Source organism: Rhinatrema bivittatum, chromosome 2, assembly GCF_901001135.1.
Source record: "Rhinatrema bivittatum chromosome 2, aRhiBiv1.1, whole genome shotgun sequence".
Lineage (NCBI taxonomy): Eukaryota > Metazoa > Chordata > Amphibia > Gymnophiona > Rhinatrematidae > Rhinatrema > Rhinatrema bivittatum.
Window position 1 is genome coordinate 190,560,224 of NC_042616.1, and position 26,761 is coordinate 190,586,984.

At 44.1% G+C, this 26,761-nt stretch overlaps 1 protein-coding gene across 1 annotated transcript in view; it reads left to right on the top strand.

Moving 5' to 3' along the window:
* The first annotated feature begins 10,871 nt into the window (after positions 1-10,871).
* TMEM106B (transmembrane protein 106B) overlaps positions 10,872-26,761 on the top strand; it is a 70,791-nt gene continuing 54,901 nt past the window's right edge. The window contains exon 1 of the mRNA XM_029588979.1: positions 10,872-10,893. The gene's annotated coding sequence lies outside the window, so the exon portion shown is untranslated. The remainder of the gene's footprint in view (positions 10,894-26,761) is intronic.

The window sequence follows — 26,761 nt, forward strand, 5'->3', positions numbered from 1 at the left end:
ACCAAACAATCATTTGATTGAAGGGCATGGAATATAAGCATTTGAATGAATGAATGAATGAATACATACATATTCTGAGCCTGCTATTGTCTTCACCACTTCTTCCGGAAGGGCATTCCAGGCATCACCACCCTCTCCATGAAGAAATATTTCCTGATGTTGGTTCTGAGTCATCCTCCCTGGAGTTTCATTTTGTGACCTCTAGTTCTACTGATTTCTTTACAACAAAAAAGGTTTGTTGTTGATTATGCATCATTAAAACCTTTCAGGTATCTGAAGGTCTATAGCATATCTCTCCTGTACCTCCTCTCCTCCAGGGTATACATATTTAGGTCCTTCATCCTCTCCTCATAAGTCATTTGATGGAGATCCTCCACCATTTTGGTCACCCTTCTCTGGACCACCTCCATCCATTCTCTGTCCCTTTTGAGATATGGTCTCCAAAACTGAGCACGGTACTCCAGGTGAGGTCTCACCAAGGACGTGTACAAGGGGAATATCACCTCCCTTTTCTCCTCTCTCTATGCAGCCCAGCATTCTTCTGGCTTTATTTATCATCTTGTCCCACTGCTTTGCTTTCTTCACATTGCTAGATACTATCATCCCAAGGTCCTTCTCTTGCTCCGTGCACAACAGTCCTTCATCCTCCATCACATACAGCTCTCTTGGATTATCGCACCCAAGATGCATGACTCTGAACTTCTTGGCATTGAATCCCAGCTGACATATCTTCGACCACTGTTCAAGCTTTCTTAAATCACGTCTCATTCCCTCTAATCCTTCCAGCATGTCCACTCTGTTGCAAATCTTAGTATCATCCGTAAATAGACAAACTTTACCTTCTATCCCTTCCTCAATGTCGCTCACAAAGATATTGAACAGAACCGGTCCCAACACCAATCCTTGTGACACTCTGCTTACACCATTCTTTCTTCAGGGAAGGTTCCATTTACCATCACATGCAGTATTCTATCCGTCAACCAGTTTGTAATCCATGCCACCACCTTGGTGCTTACTCCTAAGCGCTCATTTTATTCACAAGCCTCCTATGCGGGACCGTATCAAAAGCTTTGCTGAAATCCAAGTAGGTGACATTCAGCGCTCTTCCTTGATCCAATTCTTTAGTCACCCGATCAAAAAAGTCAATCAGGTTTGTCTGACAAGACCTTTCCCTAGTGAATCCATGTTGCCTCGGGTCCAGCAATCCTCCTGACTGTAGATAGTTCACAATCCTTTCCTTCAGCAGAGTCTCCATTAATTTTCCCCCCACTGAGGTGAGGCTAACCAGCCTGCAATTTCCAGCTTCCTCTCTGCTACCACCTCTCTTCTCCAATCACTCATCACCACTTCCGTTTCCAGGGATCTATTGAACAAATCATACAGCAGATCCAGCAGTACATCTCTGAGCTCCCTTAGTATCCTGGGCTGAACCTCATGGCCTTGTTCACTTTCATTTTTCCTAGCTGTTCCCATACATTCTCTTCTGTAAATGGAGTTTCATCTACCCCATCTCCATATACAGATTTGTCAACTAGCAATGGTCCTTCTCCAAGGACTTCTTTAGTGAATACTGAACTGAAGTATTTGTTTAATATTCCTGCCATTTCTTCATCTCTCTCCACACAATGCTCCTTGTCACTTTTCAATCTCACTATACCACTCTGGGCGTGCCTTCTTTCTCTGATAGATCTGAAAAAATGTTTTGTCTCCTTTTTTACCTCTTTGGCAATTCTTTCTTCTGTTTGGCTTTTTGCTTTCCTGATTTCTTTCTTTGTCTCCCTCATTTTTAACAGATATTGTTCCTTGTGTTCCTTTTTTTGAGATCCTTTATACTTCTCAAATGCTGTTCTTTTTTCATTAATTTTTTCAGCCAGCTCCTTAGAGAATCAGATTGGTTTCTTTTTCCTCTTACTCTTCTTTACTTTCCTAACATATTGGTTTGTTGCCTTTGTAATAGTTCCTATTAATTTGGTCCACTGTTGTTCCACCTCACCCATTTTTCTCCCAGTCTTCCAGTTCTTCCTCCAAGTACATCCCCATTTTGACAAAGTCAGTATTTGTGAAATTCAAAACTCTGGTCTTTGTGTGACATCTTTATATCCTATTCGCAATACCAAATCATACTGTCTGATGATCACTACTGCACAGGTGAGCCCCTATCCGAACATCAGAGACCTTATCCCCTTTAGTGAGTACTAGATCAAGGATCGCACCCACCCTCATGGGTTCCATTACCATTTGTTTGAGCAAAATACCTTGAAAGGCATCCACTATCTCTCTATTTTTTATAGATTCTGCAGAAGGGATGCTCCAAGCCACATCCGGCAGATTAAAACCTCCAATGAGCAACACTTCTCCTTTCTTTCCCAACATTTGGATGTCCTCGATCAGGTCTCTGTCCAGTTCATCTATTTGGGTTGGAGGCTTGTAGATCACACCAGTAAACATGGAAGCACCATGTAAGTGATTTATTTACAGTGAAAAGCAAATAATATATCAGCAGTTTGCTCACCTTAGCAGCACAACTTCACTTACTAAATTCTTGGTTAGGCCAGTGTTGCAAAAGTGGCTGCCTTCTCCTCATGGAACAAAACTTGTAATATTCACAGTCAAACAATTATCACGCAGAAATGGGACAGAAATGTTAAAGGGTCTGCCTTTCCTTATACTCATTAACAGGCAGAATAGATATTTTACAGGAAATGTCTTGTCCTGGAGACCCGGGGCCTGTCTGTTCACACCTGAGCTCAAACTCTTATCCTAGCTCTCAGGGAACCCACTCTGAAAGATGACTTCCTTTTTGAGTTCCCTTAAGGTGCACCAAGCAAAATGCCTGGTCCCACTCTGTTTAAGAGGGTCTACCATGCACTCCTTTATAGTGTCAAAGAAGAGAAAGAACGCTTCTGAGAATGCATGGATCCAAAGCCCACAATGAGGAAGCAAAGGAACAGCTTTCTTGCAGCATTGCCAAAGATATCATGAAGAAGAGGCGTCATATGGATTTCCTATTCAATCCAAAAAAACCAAATCAGTGTTCCAGGTGTGAAACACTAAAAAAGGTAATGGCACCATTCTGTTCTTGTGCAGTCTGATGGAGAGAAGGTGCAGACAGAGTATGCCAGTGAACCTGCAGGATTTTGAGCCTGATCAAAGGTTTAGATTGCCTGTGTGGGTGAGCCATGGTAAGAAATCTCCTGAGTGTCACTTTCGGAGTTGGAGAAGGGGAGCAGGTTGATTTATCTCTCTCACTCAATATATATATGTACAGTATATAAAAGTTTTTTGTTTTCCGTTCATGTTGGTCACACTGTCGTGTCTATCTGAGGCTACCAGATAGTGCCTGGAAGAGTAGAAGTGCAATGTGCAAAGACAATATGCTCTATCTGAAAACACATACAGGCACCCACACCTATACACAGCCACACATAAGCAGAGACACACACACTCACATGCATACACACACACACATACAGGCTCACATAGGCACACACACACACACTGATGGGCTCCTCCCAACAAACACACACGGACACATGCATCCACAGTCACAGGCGCAGGTGCACAGTCACACAGGCTATTATTGCCCAGACAACCCGAGCAACTTTGCTAATATGCTCTGTCTGCAAAGCCTTGTCTCTTGCACTCCCACACACAGAGACAGACAGGCATAATCACACACATAGGCATATACAAGTTTGTGCAGACTTGCACATAGGTGCATGGAATTTCCCACAAGCACATACATAAGCTCATACAAGCATGCACAAACACTCATTCAAGCATGAACAAGCACACACAAGTGTGTAGACAAGCTTGCAGTAGCACACAGAAGCACATGAAAGCAAGCAAGAAGAAATACCCACAAGTTCACACAAGTGCACAGAAGTGTACACAAGCTCACTCAAGCATGCACAAACATGCAAAATCCTGCACAGGCTCCCACACGTGCACAACTGGCTCACACATGTACACAGGCTTGCACATGCATATGCACACGCACACAGGTAGGCACAGGCAAACATACACACGTAGGCAAACACAGACACATGCATGGGCACTCTCACATACAGGCAGACACATACACACACAAGACTCCCCCAAACACACACACACACACACACACACACAGGCTGTTATAGACCAATACCTGAGCAATGCCGGGCACTTTTTGCTAGTTTATTTATATGATGAATATTTACATGCCTTCAGTTCTGGTCCTTACCAGCCCACTTTGTATGTGGTGGAATCAGCTCCACTTATTATTTCCCAAGGGAGCCAACTGTCACATGACGTGTCATCCAAGTGCAATCTGATATCACAGGGCCATTCCCCTTCACTTGATTTTAGTGAAATTAATGACCACAGCATTAATGAAAATCTTTTCAAATGTAGGACAGCTAGGAGATCCTAGCAAATCAGGAGATGAATTTGCTCCAGGTTTTGCTCCAGCTGGTGAGTATTCGATCAAATCAGTCCTCTATATCTTACTCCCAGATTGATAAGTTGGTTGAGAGAGTCAACGTAACTCTTAAAGGGGATGCAACAAACGTTTATAACAAAAATGTGGACTTGAAAAAGTTTGTACAGTTCCTCATATTTAAAATAAGGGAGTTTCCACAAGCCCCCACTGGATTATCTCCTTTCACACCAACCTAGGGAAAACTAGATATTCATCAAGAACCTAGATCACCAGAAAAGAAGTATGATCGGACATGTACTGGAAATATAATGGAAACTCACCTAGGTCACCCAGTTCACATTTGAGAACAAGCAGAGGCCAAAGAGAGGCAAATGCATTACTGCAGTTTAGGAAATAGCAATTCTATTGCCAACCAGTCCAAATAAACTGCTGATGAAGTAGAGGGAATTCTATGAAAACATATAGAAGATAAGGACAGTGCACTATAAGGCATGCCAGCTTGGAAGAAAGAGAGAAAAACAATTGCATCATGTCAATCTGCTAAATCCTTGTTGGATAAGAGAAACATTATTCATTAACCTGGATGCAAATAAAACAAGAATGAACCCCACATTTGCTGCCTGATACATAGGGAAAGCTCTTGTGAAGGTAGGGAAAGAATTTTAGGAAGACCAGGGAAAGAAACTGGAAAAAATGATAAGGATATCAAGTGTCTTCTCCTCCAGACTGGGGAGCACCCAAGTTATAATAATGCATCATATCCATACTATCCTGAGGAGGAGGGTTTGACAACAGCTATACTAGATCCTAAAAATAATTAGGGAAGTAATATTTATTTATTTATTTATTTATAGATTTTTCTATACCGGCATTCGAGATTAGGAACCCCATCATGCCGGTTTACAAATAACAAGAGGGTGTGCACAAAAACAGAACATAAACAAGTGCAAAGAAATAAAAGTTACATTACAACAGGGTCATAAAACTGGGGAGAGAATTAGAGTAAGATAGTTGAGTAGTAAAGATGAATTATTTACATTAATAATTTACATAATATTGTGTAGTGTCTTATAAGATGTTACTGTCTTTCAATATGGATCTGGGAAGGCTTGCTTAAATAGCCATGTCTTAAGCCTTTTTCTGAAAGTAGGAAGGCATGGTTCTTGTCTTAGATCGGGAGGAATAGAGTTCCATAGTGAAGGTCCGGCTGTGGAAAAGGCTCGGTCTCTGAGGGTTAGGTGGTGAGTGGTTTTGGTTTGTGGAACAAGGAGTGATCCTTTGTAGGCTTCTCTGATGGGTCTGGTGGATGTGTGCTTTCTGAGTGGAATTTGAAGATTGAGGGATGCTTGGTGATGGATAGTCTTGTAGATGATGGTGAGGGATTTGTGGATAATTCTAAAGTGTATTGGCAGCCAGTGCAAGTTCTTGAGAATGGGAGAGATGTGGTCTCTTCTCCTGGTGTTAGTCAGAATTCTCGCAGCTGAATTCTGAAGCATCTGAAGGGGTTTAATGGAAGCAGAAGGGAGACCTAATAAGATGGAATTGCAGTAGTCTATCTTAGAAAAGATTACTGCTTGAAGGACCGTTCTGAAGTCTCACATGTGAAGGAGCGGTTTGATTCTTTTAAGTACTTGAAGTTTATAGAATCCGTCTTTAGTAGTTTGTTTGATGAAGGATTTTAGATTAAGATGGTTGTCGATAATTGCGCCTAAATCCCTTGTTTGGGTGGTAAGATGGTGGGTTAGAGGACATGGAGGTGGGTTGCTATTTTCTGGTGAGATGATGAGAAGTTCCGTCTTGGCTGTATTTAATATCAGGTTTAGACTCGAGAGGAGGCGATTGATTTCTTTAAGGCAAATTTCCCAAAATTCAAGAGTTTTGGAGATGGTTTCTTTGATGGGGATCAAGATCTGCACATCGTCTGCATATAGGAAGTGAGTTAGTTTCAAGTGGGTTAGCAGTTGACATAGCGGTAGAAGGTAAATATTAAAGAGTGTAGGGGATAGGGAGGAGCCTTGAGGAACTCCAAAAGCTGAAGAGAAGCGGGAGGATTCCTTATTATGTATCTTGACCTTATAGCCTCTGTTGTTGAGGAAAGTATTGAACCATGATAGGGCAGTTCCTGAGATTCCTATGTTCGCAAGTTGATTGATGAGGATGGAGTGTTTGACGGTATCAAATGCGGCTGAAAGGTCCAAAAGGATAAGTAGAAAGGATTGGCCTTTGTCTAGCCCCATGATGATGTGGTCTGTCAGGGATATGAGTAGCGTCTCTGTGCTTAAAGCTTTACGGAAACCATGTTGTGAGGGGTAAAGTATTTTGTGATCTTCAATGTAGTTGGAGAGTTGAGTGTTGACCAGCTTTTCCATTATCTTGGCAATAAATGGAAGATTGGAAATCGGACGAAAGTTGTTGGGGTCCTTGGGGTCTAGATTAGGTTTCTTTAAGAGTGGTTTTAGCGAAGCTAGTTTTAGGTCTTCTGGAAATAGACCCTGGGATAATGAGCAGTTTATGATATCTGCCAGAGTTTTGGATATCGTTTCCGGTATTAGAAGGAGGAGCTTTGTGGGTATTTGGTCGAAGGGGTGGGAGGAAGGTTTCATTTTTTTAAGTAACAGAAGAATCTCATAGGCTGTGATGGGTTGGAATGATTCAAAGGAGGTTCCTTTGTTTTGTATCTGTGGCGCATTAGGGCGAGAATTGTTGCTGGGGGTCAGTCGCTTTAGCAGGTTAGATATTTTGTCTTGGAAGAAAATAGCCAATTCCTCGGCTTTAGATTGAGCTAGGTCTATGGGAATATCTGGTATGTTGATGTGTGTCAGGTTAGATATGTAAGCAAAAAGAGCTTTGGCGTCAAATACAAGGTCATGAATCTTGCTAGCATAGTAATCCCTTTTTGATTTTTGGGTAGAGTTCTTGTAGTGATGTAGAGCTAGTTTGTAGGCGGCTAAGGTGCTGGGGCAGGGTGCCTTACGCCATTTGCTTTCTTTGTGTCTTAGGCTTTGTTTAAGTTTATGGAGGTTGTTTGAGAACCATGGTTGTCTTTTTGCTGGGTTTGGGTTTAGATTTTTTGCTGATAGTGGACAAAGTTTGTTTGCTACTGCCTCAGTGATGTTGTTCCAGGAGAGGATGGCTGAGTTAGGGTCAGAGAGGTTAATGTGAGGAAGCTCTGAGGTGAGCTGGCTGTTAAGGTCGTCGGATGAGCAGGGTCTTCTGTAGAGAAATGAGGATTTCGAGGGGAGATGTTTTCTGAATTGTGTCAGAGAAAAAGTGACGGTGATTAGAGAATGATCTGACCATGGGACAGGGGTGCAGGAAGGAGGTGAGGTGTATTTGATCCCTGTATTTACGAAGATAAGGTCCAAGGTGTGTCCAGCTTTATGGGTGGGTTTGTTAATGATCTGTTCAAATCCCATAGCTGAGAGGGCAGTAAGTAGAGCTTCGCAATTGGTGGTGGGTGTAGGGTTATCAACATGTAAGTTAAAATCTCCTAAAATTATAGCCGGGGATTCCAGATTTAAGTGTGTAGTAATTATTTCTACAATGGGGGAGGCATCTGAATCCAGAACGCTTGGAGGGGCATACACGAGTAGGACTTGGAGTTGAGCTGTTTTGAAAAGTCCTATTTCAAGTTTAGGGACTGCTTTGACTGAGAGTTGGTTAAATTTCAAATCTTTTTTGGCTGCCAAAAGAATGCCCCCTCCTCTTTTTTTGAGACGAGGGAGGGAAAAGAAGTCGTAGAGGTCGGTGGGGAGTTGATTTATTATAGCAATATCTGTTGGTTTAAGCCAAGTTTCTGTTATGGCACAGATGTCTGGGTTGGAGTCCAAAAGATAGTCATTGAGGATCAGAGATTTTTTGGTGAGAGATTGAGCGTTGAATAGCGAAAGGGAAAATAGTGTTAGTCCTAGTAATTGGGTGAGAGGAGAAATCATAATAGGGATAAGGGCTGTGTAGTTGCGTGATCTTTGTAGCAAGGTGGTTTTTCCTGTGGTGAGTAGGTTATGTTGAAGAATCGGAATCTGACATCTCGGCGTCATGCTGACTGTAGTGTTAGTGATGCTCGAGTGATGAGCTCAGATGAGAATTTGAGTGCGTTGAATGGTTGAGTATGGAAGTTTGGTGGATGTTGGAGTAGCTGCCTACTGCTGAATGCTGCTGGATCACGCAGTATGAATATTGAGCGGATGATTGTTGACCACACTGTATGAGTGTGAATGCTGTGAGGGTGGTTGTTGATCACACTGTGTGAGTGCTGTGAGGGTGGTTGTTGATCACACTGTGATAGAGATAGATGGTCTGTGAACACACTGTGTGATCTATTACACATCTCTATTACACATATCTATTACACATTACATCTCTATTACACATATCTATTACATATCTATTACACATATCTCTATTACAGTGTGATCACACTGTGATCACACTGTAATAGAGATAGATGGTCAAACAATGCTACAAATGAGAGTCACTAAGGAGTCTAGCCATGACTGAACTAGCCCAATACGGCTGGTCTCAAAATTGGATAGCTCAGTAAACATCTATGTAGACGTCCACCCCAAGTTGACAAGCTGAAGGATCAGTTAGAATTAATCAGTTACTTAGCAACACGGATCTTGCTGCTACAGACATCCAGAGATAATGGCCATTGCCACCTTTTAGGGCTAATATCAGTTTCAAGTCTTATGCATCAGCCTCCTTGGTGCTGTAGCTACTTTCTAGTGGCACATGAATTAAGTGCTCAGAATTGTACGCGGTTTCTTAATTTGATTGAATTGCTGTCCACAGCAAAGATTGTCCTATCCACCTGGAGAGATCGGTATGAATTCTACAGTATGAGAGAAGCAGGATTAATGGTTAACTCATCAAAATGCATAGTGGCAGAGAAGGAAATAATACCTCAGAAGTGTAATAGGCAATGGGCCTATTAAAAGGTCACCAAAATTCAGTCTGTAACCTCATGTGCAAAACCTACATTAAAAAGCATATTGGAGTCTTTATTGGCATGGTTGGCAACTATTGAAAGTTCATCCCTCATTCTTCTAAGAGAGTGGGGCTCTTGACAGATCTAATCAAGAAAAATAATCTGAATATGGTAGTCTGGATACTAAAATATGAAGAAGCTTTTGAAGATTTTAAGATAAATTTGTGTGAAGAACTGATGCTACTCAGCATGATTTTTCCAGATTTTCTAGTAGAAATGGATGCTTTGGAGGTCATACTAGGACAATTTTAGCCCAAAAGATGGGGGAAGGGGTAGAACACCCTATCCTCTACTTCAGCAGAAAGCTGTTCCCACAAGAGGAAACTTAGCCTGTAATTGAACAGGGGCACTTAAATGGACAATAGAATTGTTCACCCAAATAATGAATTATCCCCCTGTCACGTGGTAACAGAAGATGAAAGAAACCACCCCTACAAAATGTATAGCCAGTACTACCCAGGGAAAGAAACCAGAATGCCATCTTTTTTCATGAGAAGAAGGAAGGCTTTCACAAAATGAGGGGGAGAGGTAGAGGTATGTGATCAAACATTACCACCACCCCCCCCCCCCCCCCAACCAGAAGCAGCTCATCACATACAACCTAGGGACAGAAATCCATCTAAGCATGCCTATATAATTAATTGTGTCTTTTATATTTTATGTTTTAATTTTTAAGGAGGCTGAGGTGCAAGTGAAAGTGGCGTTTTAATTTCAAAAACACACGGAAATGGCAGTGGGGAAAACCATCAATTCTTAAAACAGAGATAACAAAAAATTACATGTAAAATCCTTACCGAGGCTAAAATAACCTTGCTGATTGACTCAAAAGCCAGCACTGCCTTTTCCGTGTGTTTTTGAAATTAAAACGCCATGCTTAGATGGATTTTATTTGTTTGCTCTTCACTTGTTTTTCCCTTCTTGATACAGCAAACAAAACGGCATTTAAATGACAGTAGTAAGTACCCTGAGTCATTTCCTGCTTCACACTGAACTAATCGCTGCAGCCTATGTCTCTGTATTTGCTGACTTTTGAGTCTATCAGCAAGGCAATTCCAGCACGGGCAATGACTTTGCATTTACATTTTTTACTACCATTGTTAACTATCTTTGTTTAAGGTCAGTTTTCCCCCCCCCCCCCCCCCCCCCCCCCCCCCCCCCATCAAATCAAATGCCACTCTTAATGCACTTTAGCACTCGTGCACTGTTTTTTGTCCTTTGGCTTTTTTATTAGCGTTTTGCTCACCTTTTGATACAGCTTTCAGTTATCTGTTTGAACTTTTTTTGCAGATATATTAATTAATATCCACTTTTGTGTGCTGTAATTCTCCTGATATTTATTTCTCTGACTTCATTAATGTATTTAAATGCCTATAATGAGCCGTGGGAGGCATTTCCGGTTTTGCGCTGAATGAGCGCTACGGCGTCTTTCTGTCCTGCACTTCTCTGGCGTTTATAGAACTTGACATTAAAGTTTTCTATGTTGGTAAGTGTATTTTTGGTGCTCTAAGTCTGCCCTGCTTATTAACGCTGGTTTCACATTTAAAATGTTAATGCACTGAGTTACTGTGCATCTCCCTATTTGTGGGTTTTAGTTTCATTGTGCTTGTTACTATGTTGCCTAAACGTGGCATTCAGTTTTATTTTAAGAATCACAGTGCTTAAGATACTCAATAGACTTTTCCAGTAATATTCATTCATTGCAACTGGTTTTGTTGTGCTTGGGGTTTTTTTTGGCACAAACAGTGAAGGTGTTTGCTGGATGCAGGCTACCTTGGCATCTCCTGCTATAGGTATTTATTTACATTTTTAGGTGCACACTCAATTATGTTAGGTCAGTTATGATTTTCTTTCCACAATTAATATTATTCATCTATGCATTCTCACAATTGAAATCATACATCCATTAGTTTGAGTTGAATGTAAGTTGTTGTCTTTTGCTTTTTAAAGCACATTTTGACATTTTTGTATGTCTTTACTATTTATTATAATGATTTTTTATGATTTTATAATCTGTTGGTATACATGGCTTTATATGTATTTAATTGTTTTTACATGTGTTTCATTATCCCCTGAAGAGCTCTTTTGAGTGAAACTCGGCCTGAGTCGGGCTTTTTTTGATGCATAGTGCTGAATAAAGAACTAAGAATCCTTGGTGTTCACAGGTTCTTTTTTTCTTGGTTGCCACTGCAATATTGGACCAGATCCCAGTTTGCTTTTTTGGACCTTCAGATTAGGCCAAAGCCTGGGACTTGCGTGGGCCCAGGCCGCAGCATATCATCGGTCCTAGGTCCAATGCCTGGGCCTTGAGCTAGACTGAAGCCTGGATCCAGGCCTGACGGTGCCACTCATCCCAGAGGCTGGGTCCCGATTTTGGAATCTCAGCCTGACCCAGACCCAATGATGTGACCTGACCTGGAATCTGGGTCCCGATGCTGACTCTCAGCCTAGGCTGGAGCCCGGGCCCAGGCCCTGATGCTGCTACCTGACCGGAGGCCAGATACCGATGCCAGGGCCTCCACTTAGACCACAGTCCCAACACCAATACCCTGTATGGAGGTTGGGTCCCAACACTAGGGCCTGATGCTGCAACTCAACCTAGAGGCTATGTCCGATGCCAGGATTTCAGCCTAGGCCGCAACCTGACATTGGGTCTTGACATTGGGGCCTAGGCACGGACCCACGCCCGACGCTGAGGCCAGAAGGCCGGGTCCTGATGCCTGGACCTTGGCCCAGGGTCAGGCCCAGGCCTGGATGATCCTTATTATGTGTCATGCGTCCTGTTCTTTCTTCTTCCCGAAACACAATGACAACGTCTGATGGGGGTCGCACTGGAGTTAATTAATTCCTAGCGCATCTGTTAGGGTGAATGCGCCCGAGTTAATTAACTCTGGAACGACACCAGGGGACACTGTCATTGTGCTTCAGGAAGAAGAAAGAAGAGGACGCATGCCGAGGAGCATCCAGACCTGGGCTCCAAGGCCTGGGCCTGATCCTGGGCTTGGGCCTGAGCCTGGCTGACATCCAGGCGTCAGGACCCAGGTTCCTGGCCTCTGCCCCAGCATCCGGCCTGGGTCCATGCCTAAGCCCTGGCATCGGGACCAGGCCTCCGGGTTAGGCTGCAGCATCAGGCCTGGGTCTGAGCCTAGGCCCTGGCATCAGGACCCGCATCCGGGTCTGGTCTTGGCATCAGGCTGGACCTGGGCTTAGATCCGGCCGAGGCCCTAGCATCTGGTGTCAGCCTTTGATGGATACCCAATAGATCAAGTAAGGTTTTGGGGTTTGTTTGTGTTTTATTTTTTGGGGACGGCTGAGACCCCAGCATCGCATTCGGGACTAGGCCGCAATCCATGCTTTGGGCCTCAGCCTGTGCCCGAGCATGAAGCAGCGCCTTGTCCTAGGCCCGAAGCTGGGGCCTCGCCTAGGGCATATGTGCGGCCGCTGCTTTGTGCCTCGGTCTATGCCATAAGCGAGGCCCCAGATTTAGGCCTAGACCTAGGCCCGATACATTTGTTTAAAACAAGAGTAATGAATAAGGTTTGTTTCATTTGGGGGGCCCCCAATTCTGAATTAAATGAATTAGCCTTATTCGTTGTGTTTTGTACTTTTGTTTTAAATGAATGCACATCCCTATTTGTTATGGCTTTAGCAACATATCCAGAATGCTGTTCTCCTGTACCTCTATCTTTTTATGCATCTGCCATTGACTTTGCATTATTATTTTGCCACACAAAGGAAGTAAGGGATAATGGATACCCTACTTACAGTATATTTGAAGTTTTCTTTTTGCATAGCTATGACAACATTGTTCATTATCTCTATGCTTGTTTAATGTTAGTGCTGAAAAATCATTAAGACTTCAATTTCATTCTTTTAAAAGCAGAAAGGGTTGAATATCCTTATTTTCCTGAAAATTAATCTTTATCTTTAAATTTATACAGACAATATCATCACGCAGTGTGGAACTTTCTTTAGATGCACCAAAAGACCTGTGTGTTCTATCAATAGCATTGTACAGTGGACCCTCGAGTTACAACCGGCTTGACTTACAAACAACTTGGGTTACAACCAAAATTTTAGTTTTGAGTTACAACCTGAATGCCATCAAAGGCCATGTGTATCCGCTCATGTGTGCGGTTGCTTCTAATTGGGCGTTTTTTCCTGTCAATCCCGTTTTTTTGGGCTTGGTAGATTGGACTTCTGCTCTGCTGTTGCAGTGATTGGCTGCTGCTGCTCCCGATGATGCCTGACCATCTCAGGCACAACCAGAGCGGCAAATGTTCACAGGAACACATAGGCAGACCTGGCACGGCACTTCAGAAAGCAACATCACGGGTGACCAAGGAAGCTTCTGTGCAGCAGCAGAAAGTGAGTGTAGCACTCAGCTGGCTACAGCAAGGTGCTGGGAGGAGGAAATGAGTGTTTGGGGGCCAGAGATGTGCTCTGAGAGGGTGGGGAGGGGGGAATCCTCCCCCTCCTCCCTTCCTGCAAGCCAAAGATGTCAACTTGAATGGTGAATACAGTATGAAATTGTTGTTTCTGGTAGGCTAGGCACATTTTATAACTTTTTGGTGAGTACACTAGGAAAATTATAGGTGTTTCTGGTAATTACACACATTATACAACCCTTTTTTATTATGACAATGTTAGGTGAGGGGTGCTTTGGGAGGTTCGGAACACATTATAGGTATTTCCATTATTTCTTATGGAAAAAATAGTCTTGACTTACAACCAACTTGAGTTACAACCAGCCCTCTGGAACGAATTGAGTTCGTAAGTCAAGGGTCCACTGTATTTCATTTGCTCTTTCTTCAGATACAGTTTAACATTCTCTGAGGCTGAGTGCAGAAAACAATATCAAAATTGTCAGCCCCTGGGCAATCCCATTCATGCAAATGTTATTCTAAAGCACAATATCTCAAGGTCATAGACCTTATCCAAGAGTGCCAAGTAATCATTTTCATGAAGGACAATTTAATTTTGGAAAGAAATTATTCTCTTCAGTTTTATGTTAATTAATGTTTGTTTTCAGTTCCAGTATTTTGAGGAATATCTTACCTTTCATCCCAGTTTACTAAGTGAATCTCAATCCCAGGCCTCAGGACTCACCAGTCAGCCTGGATTTTAGGATATCCACAATTAAATATACATGAGATATATTTGCATACAGTGTGGGCAGTCCCTGAAAATATATTTTGTGCTTCTTCATTGTGAATGTCCTGAAAACCAGATAGGCTGGTGGGTCCCAAAGCATGGGGGTGGGAACCACTTGTTTAGTTCCTTACATACTCTACCCATTTTCTACTTCTCCTCCTTTCCTTCACACTTCCCTATATATACTATATGTAACCCCAGGGATGAAGTCTTCAAGGAACACAATCAAAAGCCCTGGGGCCTATACCTCATTTCCTCCCATTACTGGTCAAAAAACCCCAAGTAGATTCCAGGATTCCCTATGGGTGAGAGAGAATCCTCCAAGGCCAAAGGCATTGACTCGGAGTCCATTTTGGTAGAAGGAATAATCACTCTTGAGTCTAGAAATAGATCCCAACCTAACTTTTACTGAATTGATGGAATAAAATAAGTCTAATAATTTGATTCCTTTGGTAAATCCATTGTTTACAGAAATTTAAATTTGATAAATCTGTGACTCTAACCAGATTGATTCCTCCCAGTTTAGGGCAGTTTTGAAGCTTCCTCTAAGTGGTGACAGTACTACTAAAATTACTTTCCCAGTTGTCCATATCTTACATCTGATGTAAACACAGCTTCCCTCTCCTCTGATGACAGTCAGTCCATTTGGTACTGGTGAGGTAGCTCTCCAAGGGCGGATTGGCCTATCGGGGCTTCGGGCATGTCCCGGTGGGCTGGTCAGCCCAATCATATGGTTGGTGTTGGTCACAGCAGCCCCATGCCTGCGGAGTCGCTGAGCCCAGCACAACCCCAAAGGAGCTCTTTTCGCTCATGCTGCCCTTTCATTTTCAGCACAGAGGCAGCAGGGGCCTGGACCTGCTCCTTGCACTCCTCCCCCACAGCAGTACCGCGGTGGTGGGAACTACTCTTGCCACTTCTTCTTGCAGCTTGCCTCTGCCTTCCACACCATCGCAGTTCTAGAAAAGAACCGCTCTGCTGTTTATGTTTATTTATGTTTATTTTTCAGCTCCCCAAGGCTCTCATTTTTTGGATGCATGTGGCAATGGCAGCGCTAAAGTGGGTAACATGGGCCTGTGCTTGCTTCTCTTCTTTCCTCCCGCTGCCTTCAACACACATGCCTTGCCTTGCCTTGCATGTTTTTCAGTCTCTTCTGCCGGAAACAGGAATGAACGAACCTCCCACTTCCTGCTGCTCCCAGGCACGACTGCATTCATGCTCAGCCTGCTAAAAACAAAAATTACCAGTGCCCCCTTGCCAGCTTCTGGGCCTTCCAGCCTGCCCCTACTGATAGGGATCACTACTTGCTAGAATAACAAGAGGGTGCCTACTGAGACCCTATTCTTTTGGAGCCCTGTCTGAATACCCCTGATCACCAATGTAAAAGTAAAATATTTTTTTTAACTTATTCACAGGCAGAGTGAGAGAGTATGTATGAGCTGGTGTGAATTTTGAGAATATGTGAGCCTGTGTGTTACTAAGCATATGAGAGAGTGCATGAGAGTGTGTTCGTGAGTGATGGTAGAGCAGAATCTTTTAGCTCCTTATTAGATTAGATGCATGTTTATGGATTCAAACCTAAATAAAAGTACAACAAATCAAATTAAGTAATAAGAAAATGCTATTAGGTCATGTACTCCCTATATCTAATTTGCATAATAATCCCCACATTAGTTCGAACAAAACCACACCACAAACATAAATACTCAGACATTACATTAAAACATATATTTCACAAAACTGACTACATAATGCATGCATTCATTCATTCTTCATTCCAATGTGTGTGAGTCAGTGAGTGCATGTGTGAATCAGTGTGTGTTTGTGAGGGTGCATAAGACAAAGTATATATGAGAATAAACGTGTATTAGAGCAGGGCTTCTCAACCGGTGTGTCGCGACACACTAGTGTGTCGCCAAACACCGGCAGGTGTGTCGCGTCTCCCGGTGTCCCACTGCCCCATTGTACTTTCCTTCTCCCTTTTTCCAGCCCCCACGGTCCAATTGAAAGCCTCCTTTCTTCCTACCCCCACTGCCCAATGGGAAGCCTCCTTCATTTTGCCTTCCCCCGCGCAGGCCAATCGGAAGCCTCCTCCCTGCCACCTGCCAGTGGGAGTAGGAAGAAGGGAGGAAGCCTTTGATTGGCCGGTGAGGCAGGCATGGCACTGCCTGGGAGTGGGGTGGGAGGAATAGCAGAGTAGAACCCCGACGAAGCAAGGCCGCTACGGGAGCCCAACCCCGTAGCGGTGAAGAGAAAACCCGACCCCGACGGTGCAAGGCCGCTACGGGAGCCCAACCCCGTAGCGGTGAAGAGAAAACCCGACCCCGACGGTGCAAGGCCGCTACGGGAGCCCAACCCCGTAGCGGTGAAGAAAAAACCCGACCCCGACGGTGCAAGGCCGCTACGGGAGCCCAGCCCCATAGCGGTGAAGAGGAAAACCCGACCCCGACGGTGCAAGGCCGCTACGGGAGCCCAACCCCGTAGCGGTGAAGAGGAAAACCCGACCTCTGACTGAGGCGCCCATCCCTGTGGCGCCGAAAAAAGAAGGCCTGCCGGATTAAAGCCACGGCGGAACCGGAGCCCATCCCTGCAATGAAGGAAGAAGTTATTTTTGGTGAGAGCTGATGTGTCTGTGTGTGAATGGGGGCCTGGGTGAGAGCTTGTGTGTGAATGGGGGCCTGGGTGAGAGCTTGTGTGTGAATGGGGGCCTGGGTGAGAGCTTGTGTGTGAATGGGGGCCTGGGTGAGAGCTTGTGTCTGTGGGTGTGAATGGATGTCTGGGTGAGAGCTTGTGTCTGTGGGTGTGAATGGATGTCTGGGTGAGAGCTTGTGTCTGTGGGTGTGAATGGATGCCTGGGTGAGAGCTTGTGTCGGAGGGTGTGAATGGGTGCCTGGGGGAGAGCTTGTGTCTGTGGGTGTGAATGGGTGCCTGGGGGAGAGCTTGTGTCTGAGGGTGTGAATGGGTGCCTGGGGGAGAGCTTGTGTCGGAGGGTGTGAATGGGTACTTGGGTGAGAGCTTGTGTCTGTGGGTGTGAATGGGTACCTGGGTGAGAGCTTGTGTCATTGGGTGTGAATGGGTGCTTGGGTGAGAGCTTGTGTGTAGGGGTGTGAATGGAAGCCTGGGTGAGAGCTGGTGTGAATGGGTGTAAGAGCTTTTGTGTGTGATTGAGAGCTTGTATATAAGAGAACATGAGTGTGATTGAGAGAGCGAGACTGGTCAGGGAGGTGATGTGTTTCTGTGTGAGAGAGAGAAACTGGTCAGGAAGATGACTGGTGGGAAAGAGACCGAGACTGGTCGTGGGGTCTAATTGGGGGTGTGTGTGTTGTGAGTGACTGGTTGTGGGTGCTAAGGAAGAAGATTGAGGACAGAGCTTCAGCAGCCCTTGCTGCTTCTGGTTAGTGCTATTGGCCTGGAAGGGAAAGGAGTAGGAGAGTTGCTGGAGAAGGTAAGTAAAGGTGGCTTTTTAAATTTATTTTTCTTGATTGACTGCCATTTTAATTATTGGGTATTATGCGATGTCTGCTGTTTTGAAATATTTTATTGATATTTGGACATGTTTTAATAATTTTTATGAGTATTTAATTGAATATTATTTTGTTCAGCAGCTGCTTTGTAACATTTTTGGTATAACTTTACAATGATTTCAGTGTGGGGCTCTGTAGCAGCTTGGCTTATTCTGTTTTCCCAATAGGAAATGTTTTAGTGTTTAGGGCCTGGTTTAATAGTTGTATTTCTTAGAGAGGGTTGTTACTGTTTGCGTGTGTTCCGTAATACAGGTGTAACTTTGTGCAGGTTAGTTTGTGTGCATTATTGCAAATCCTGAGTCTGTTAGGTGCTATATTTCTCTTTCCATTTCTCCAGGTTCGCACTGTATGCAGAGTGGCTTTTTTGGTTTTCCGTTCCAGTTTCTGTCTCCATATTTATAATTTGTGTTTTTTCTGTACTTGGTGAAGGTCAGTTCTGGGTGTGTGACCGAGGTGAGGTATTTTACTAGCATGTAGGCATTTGTATCAATCTTATTTGATGTGTTTTCTCAATAGGATATGCATTAGTGGTAAATTACTGTCTTTTCATAAGGAAGGCTATTGTGCCTGGTAGTAAAGGGAGTTTGTTTTGCTTTTACTGAGATGTCATCAGAACCAGAATATCTTTTTTTTGTATGGTGAGTTGTACGGGTAATGCCCTAGATCTGCTCTGCACTCATTGCTAAGGGTTGAGGAGATTCCTGTGGATGCAGAGTGCATGTTTACACTTAGCCCCGTGATGGTCACATGTTCAGTGTGTCACGCATATGAGAACCATTTGTCAGGTGTGTCCCGGCCAAAAAAAGGTTGAGAACCACTGTATTAGAGAGTGTGTGTGTATATAAGAGAGAAGAGTTTGTGTGCACCCCTGTGCCTGCCTGATCCATGACAATCTCAGTGTGATAGGAATCAAAAGTTCCCAGGAATAGGACAGATCTTCGGGGCATGCCATGATTCACCTTTTCTCCACCGGATAAACTGACCATTTAGTCCTACTCTGTTTCCTGTCTTTTAACCAGTTAACCAATCCACATCAAGACACCTCATCCCATAGCGTTTTGGTTTATTGAGGAGAAATATGGGTTCCATGTATTTTGTTTTATGTTTTTGGAAGGTTTTTCTGGTTGGCACTACAGCAGCACATGTAAATATAATATACATGTTGTGATATTTTTACCTCTGAAGACTGTAATTTGGATGTCCTTCTTCATGTAAAATTATTTATAAATGCATAAACATTAATTATGCATGGGGAGGGTGGGGCTGGAGGGGGTGTAAGGCTGTAAAGTTCATCTATGGTGCCTGATACTCGTACACCAGCCCTGACTGCACTGGCTCCACGTAGGAAAGCAGGAGTCCATCTGGAGCTGTGCTGCTTTGGGTCAGTGGCTCTCCCCAGTCCCCATCCACATTCATACTTTGTGTTGGAGAGTGTGTGTGGGTGTAAGTCTTTCTGACACAGACACATACACTCTCTTTTGCTCAGACTCAGATACACCCACATACTGAGAACAACAGAATATTATGTAATGTATGTCTTTTCTTTCCGAGCAAGAGAGAGTGTGTATGTGTGTGTGTGTGCCTGGCACTGGCTGGCAGTATGGTTGTCTCATTATTTGGCAACTGATTCAAGAGCTGATTGGTTGGCAAGTGACTAACACCAGACCAGGAATCCAGGATGTATATGAGAGATGTAACCAAACTTGTGGGGAGCCAAATAAATTGCATGGACGGAAGGGAGATTGCACCTGTTTGTTCTCTCCTGGTCTAGGATGCACTCTACTACTTAATTATTTAGGAAAAATAGATTTTTTTTTACTCAGTTTTGCCAAGTTCTAGGTCACATGATGTACCTCTCAAGGGGTGAGCTTTTGGGAGCTTTTGAAACATGTGCTTTAGGGACAAACCATAATGAAGTCAGATACCCCGTGGGCTGGTTCTGAAAAAAAGTCCCCCGGGGTTGATATTTTCCTGCAATCTGCCCCTGTACCTCTCTCCTCCTTCACCTGGAATTTTTGAATGATATACATAGCTGATGATCACCAATGGGTTATCACAGTTCACCTTAGTTCCTAGAGATGTGAACCGGAATCAGTTCCGATTCCGGTTCCGATTCACATCGTGGCTTTTTTTTTTTCATCCGGCCCGATCGCGGTTTTGTTTATCGGCTGCACCCGAGCCAATAAACAAAAAACCCACCCAGACCCTTTAAAACTAATCCCCCCCCAAAAAAAAAAACCCCCAAAAAAAAACCTTTTACAGGTTTTTTTTTTGGGGGGGGATTAGTTTTAAAGGGTCTGGGTGGGTTTTTTGTTTATTGGCTCGGGTGCAGCCGATAAACAAAACCGCGATCGGGCCGGATGAAAAAAAAAAAAAGCCACGATGTGAATCGGAACCGGAATCGGAACCGATTCCGGTTCACATCTCTAGGAACTATGCTCCCGGGACCCCCACTGGACCCCCACTGGTGGTCCAGTGGGGGTCCCGGGAGCGATCTCCCGCTCTTGGGCCGTCGGCTCCCACTAATCAAAATGGTGCCGATGGCCCTTTGCCCTTACCATGTGACAGGGTATCCGTGCCATTGGCCGGCCCCTGTCACATGGTAGGAGCACTGGATGGCCCGCGCCATCTTTAACTTCCTCCCAGATCTTGAAATTAGGTTTACCAAACTCAGTAAAACACTGGGATGGCTCACAGCGGGTCACTGATACCCCCTTCCTTACTGAGGCTAATGGAGGGCAGGGTCTTCCCTAACCTGCCCAGAGCCAGGGTTCCCCATTCAATGGGCCAAGAGCTAAACAGGCTCCAGCAAGGCCCCAAGACATAAAGGGTAAAAATTCCAAAAAATGACCCAGCGGGGAATAACCAAAACCAACCACTGAGTGGACTGGAAAGAAAACCTGCTCCCGATCCTGGCAGGGACCAAGCAGGTCTTGCTTGGCTAAACCAGCTGGGCCTGTAAAATAACAAAAATCTAACTCCTCACTACCTTCTGTACTCAGTACTTAACCCAAAGGACTGCCTCCTCAGCTCTAACTGGGGAACTATTATATAGTATTACCAGTGGGAAGGTCGTGGCAAACCCCACAGAAGGAGGGGCTGCATCTGCATGGACCTCCCCAAAATCTATCCTACTCTGACTAGTCGACACTGTCACTAAATACCCAGGGCTTACTAGTAACACGAGAAGTGCCTGGTAATTTGTAATCTTTCTGTACTGGGTGAAGGTAGGTTTTGTGTGTGTAACAGAGGTGATGTATTTTACTAGCATGTAGGCATTTGTGTCAATCTTATTTGTTGGGCTTACTCAATAGGACATGCATTGGTAGTAAATTACTGTCTTTTCATAAGGAGGGCTATTGTGCCTGGTAGTAGAGGGAGTTTGTTGTGCTGTTACTGAGATGACACCAGAACCGGAATATCATTTTTGTATGGTGAGTTGTACGGAGAATGCTCTAGTTCTGCTCTGCACCCATTGTTGGGGGTCAAAAGAGTTTCTGTGGATGCAGAATGTATATTTACATTTACCCCCATGATGTTCATATGTTCAGTGTGTCACACATGTGTGTCCTGACAGAAAAAAGATTGAGAAGTGAGAACCACTGCTCTAGAAGCTACCGCATTTATAGAAACACAGAAGCAGCTTTTCTTCTACCTACACTGATGTTATATTCTTTTTAATAGAGACCCAGTAGAGCTCAGCATATACTTATGCTACTCCAAAATCTTGAGCTGCTGACAAAAATAAATTTTGGAAGAACATATGAATTTGACCTTTCATTTCCCCTTGTTATAAACTAGTACTAGATGTCATGATTTTGGTCTAAAGTTATAAACATGTGGGTCCATATTCAATAAGCCAGCAAGTGGACAGCTTATGTGGCTAAAGTCTGTGAGTACGCCATATCTGTACACTTTAGCCTGAATTTTCAAAGCGGACATGCACCCTAGTTCTTCAGTGTATCACTGATTATGTTCTCAGCATATGTATATCTAATATATGTGCATCTATTCTATTCAATTTGCATCTCTGAATTCTCACTTTCAATTGGCCAAAGCTATTATCTATTATTCCACTTTTTTTTTTTTTTTACTGATTTGAAAACATTTTATTGACAAAACTTTTTAAACCGCATTCTCATATATGTACATTTTTACTTGAAAAAGAGCTGAGAAAACTGAATGTAATTTGTAATACTACAAAAGCTCCATAAAGAATGGAAGTTTGTAAAAATGTATAATTGATTAATTAAAATCCCTTTTCGTACAAACGTTACTGCACATCAAGTTTTGTTCCTCGGTCCTATCACCTCAAGCAGGACTGTTAGAAATCTGTGTTTTAAAATTGTATTTCACAACTTCTTTCAAGGAGGCTGAGAATTCACTTGACACTTTGCATTGCAAACTATAAAAGACAGCACAATAGGAGCCCTGACTTCAGAAGTCTAGTCACCACCCCATGACATCATTCAAAAGAGTTCTTTAGGGATTTCAAAACTGCTTGGAGGCATTGCAGGCAAATGACATTCCTTTAATCCACTTTCTCTAAAGAAAACAAACACAAAAATGACTGGCAGAGTCATGCGACTGCTGAGCTGGCAGCTGGTGATGTGATCTGTCAATGTCCACACATGCTCATATAGCTGACACAGAGACTCTCACAAGCTGCTGAACCAGACAGGCATCACAATAAACAATCAGCTGATATGCCTTCCTTGCCTCTTTTTAACAAGGATCCAAGCACAAGCTTTGAGCCATGAGCTGAGGACAGGCCCTCCTTGGTCTTTTGCCTAAGACTGAGACCTGGACAATTTGGAGGGTTAATACTCTGCCACCCGACCCCCACTGGGAAGACGGTTATGTTGTATTGCCAAAAGCAGAAGAATTACATCTGCTTTATAAAAAGAGTCAGAAGATTAGCTTGTAGAACTGGGAAGTCTGTCTCAACTCCCTTGACACTCCTGAACCCCAAGAAAAAATAACCCAAAATCTTAAAGAAATAGGACATCTTAAAAGCATAAATGAAATATAATAGCAAAAGTAGGGGGGAAAAAACACAGCGCTGTTGCTCTTATTGGTGTAAGGAACTCCCTTTCCCAGGTAACTAAACACTATTGAAATGAATATTCAGCAGCATGGTGATCGGATAATTTATCTGGCTAGAGATAGCTGATTAGGCGCTTCACTGATATAGCCCGATAAAGTCCTAATTAGCTGGATAAACTTATTTAACTATTAGGATTGCTCTCTGGCATGACCAGATGAGCTGAATATTGGAGTTAGCTGGAGAAGTTATTTGGCTAACTTAACTTGGACACAGCATGCCCTTTGGATGACTCCAACTTATCCAGCTAACTTGTATCTGGCTAAATGGTTAGTCAGATAAGTTGGAGGTGGTCAGAGTGGTGGGAAATTTAAAACCCCCCAGTCTGTCTTGTTATATTCCTAATACCGCAAGGCATAGTGAATCCAGCGATAATGGGGGGGGGGGGGGGGGGCGGTCCTGCACTAGCCGGCAGGAAAAGGCTCCTTACTTTTTCGCTGTCGTCGCAGAGTCGGCCCCGGTGACGCCCCGACTCCTCCTCTTCCGGGGTCGACTCCACCCCGAGGTAGCTAGCGCACGCGTGCACCAAGCTTTCTAGCTATCGCACGCTTGCGCTGGTAGCACAAGCGTGCGATAGCTTTAGAAAATAACCCCCTTAGGGTCTGATTCATCGAGACATTTTCCCATAGACACAGAATGGGAGAAATGCCTTAATTAATCAGGCCCTTAGGTGGACAAACCATCCGAATATTGACCACTACTGAGTGTAATACCAGAAATTGTTAAGAAAAACCTCAAGAGCCCTCCACTCTCTCTTGCTAATCACACACTAGGGATGTGAATCGTTTTTTGACGATTTAAAATATCGTCTGATATATTTTAAATCGTCTAAAATCGTTAGAGCCGCGATACAATAACAATTCCCCCGATTTATCGTCAAAAAATCGTAAATTGGGGGAAGGGGGAGAGGAAGGGGGAGGGCGGGAAAACCGGCACACTAAAACAACTCTAAAACCCACCCCGACCCTTTAAAATAAATCCCCCACCCTCCCGAACCCCCCCAGAATGCCTTAAATTACCTGGGGTCCAGAGGAAGGGTCCTGGTGTGATCTTTTACTCTTGGACCTCCGGTGCGTTGTAGAAATGGCGCCGGTGCTACCTTTGCCTTGTCATATGTCAGGTCAATCGTGTTGCCGTATGGCAACACGATTCGACTGCAGGAGGTCGTTCCGGACCCCCGCTGGACTTTTGGCAAGTCTTGTGGGGGTCAGGAGGCCCCCCCAAGCTGGCCAAAAGTCCCTGGGGGTCCAGCAGGGGTCCGGGAGCGATCTCCTACGCTCCTGCCGTCGGGGGACAAAAAAACAAAATGGCGCCGGCGCTACCTTTGCCCTGTCATATGACAGGGCAAAGGTAGCGCCGGCGCCATTTCTACAACGCACCGGAGGTCCGAGAGTAAAAGATCACACCGGGACCCTTCCTCTGGACCCCAGGTAATTTAAGGCATTTTGGGGGGGTTCGGGAGGGTGGGGGATTTATTTTAAAGGGTCGGGGTGGGTTTTAGGGATGTTTTAGTGTGCCGGTTTTCGATTTACACGATTTACACGATATTTAAAAAACCCAAACTGCGACGATCCGATTCCCCCCCCCTCCCAGCCGAAATCGATCGTTAAGACGATCGATCACACGATTCACATCTCTATCACTCACAGGTATGTGCTAAGGGTGTACTCATTTTTTTCATTTTGTCTTTTTCGATTTGTTTGTTTTAAACAAAAAGAATGAAATAACAAATGAAACAAATGAAATTAGAAAAAGAAACAAAAGCCAAAAAGAAAAAGAAGCCAGCCACATGAAAAAAAATAAAGCACTCCCAGGCCTTTCTCCCGACGCCTGCACCCCACAGTCCTCTTGGCACACTGATGTTCTTCAAGGGGCAGGAGTTACACTGCCTTACCAGTCTTACAATTAAAAAGGGCGCCAGAGAGCAGAGGCTGGCGCTATTTTATTTTCTTCCCTGCCAGCACCGTTGTTAATGTTGCCGTATAAAATGGCACCAGCTGGGGCCCATCACACTATTTTTGGTCGAACTAGCAAACGGACCAATGGCTCCTGTCCCTGTGAAAAACATCAACATGGTAAGAAAGCTCAGAGGGGTGAAAGAACGAGAAAGGAGGAGTAGAATTTTTTGGCAGCATACTTTTAAAAAACCTACAGAATGAAAACAAATTAAAATTTGCTTGGTTTCCTTTTTGAAAATGAATTGAAATGAAAAAGAAAGTTTTGTTATAATGAATGCACATATTGATTTATGATTTCTAGTTCACCTTTCGGCCACCTCAACGTGGATTACATTCACGTACTGTAGGCGTTCCCCTGTCCCCAGAGGGTTTATAATCTAAGTTTGTACCTAAGGCAATGAAGAGTGAAGTGACTTGCCCAAGGTCACAAGGAGAGCCAGCCTGCTGCTCTAACCACCAGGCTGCTTCTCCATTCCATATGAAGTGAGTGAGTGCCTATGGGGTCAGTTTACTAAGCCATACTAAAACTGGGTACCCTCACTATTTTGCTGTTAGAAAATTTGTAAGGGATTTACTAAACTGTGGAACTCGAGTACCAAAGTTCAGTAAAGCCTATGGGCATTTTCTTCACTTTCCCAGCCACAGTAATGTGCATTGGTGCTCCCCCAGCCCGGGGCTAGTTTTTTAAAGGGTCTGTAAGTCCCTTTATCATGCCCCCACCACTCCCTGCTCAAAACACCTGGAGTCCTGTGGGGGTAATTTAAAGTCCCCAAACTCCCTTCCACCCACCACATAAATATTTAAAGATATGTTTCTTCAAATAATCTCTGCCCATCAACTAGGATCTCTCTTGATCTCTAAATCACTCCCCCACTGTAAATATTTCCATACATATTCGCCTCCAGGGATTTCCTTCTCAACCCCAGGCATATCCCACCAGCCTTGGGGTTGAAAAGGGGCAGGAGCGATCCCCACCTGCTCCTGCCCCCTCTCGACCCCAAGGCTGATGAAGGAATCTGGGAAGGCAGCAGAGGGCATGGGGGAGGGGGGGGGGGTAGTGAAAATATTTACAATGGGATCATAGTTTCGAGGCCAGGGTGGGCTTAGTTGATGGGGACTGGGCTTAAGTGAGGAAACATTTTTAAATATTCTGTGCTGGGAAGTGGGCCAGAAAATTTAAATTTCCCTGAGGACCAACAAGGATTTTGAACTGGGATGAGGCGGGGGCATGCTAAAAGACCTTGCGACTCCTTTAAGCTGGCCACTCCGGGAGCACTGCCAGACATCTCTTGAGGTTTAGCTAGGCTCCTTCATTTTCAGTTTAAACTGATTTTCAACCCAATTCTGCAGTTCCCAAAGGTGGACTAAAGAGAAAAATGGCAGTAGCCCACAGTGCTGCTGCCGCTTGCAGCAAAGCCAACTTCTCAGTCGTTCCTGTTTCCCAAATCAGCCAGCCACTGTCAGAGAGAAGAGGGGGCAGCCATCAGAGAAGAAGGAGAGTTCCCAGCCCCCTGCGTTAGCTCCTTCAGGCATCAGGAGTCATTTTCGAGTTTGCTGCTGCTGAATTTTTGCCAAGCTTTCCTCTGCAGCTAGAACTGCAGGGTGCTATGGTCTCAT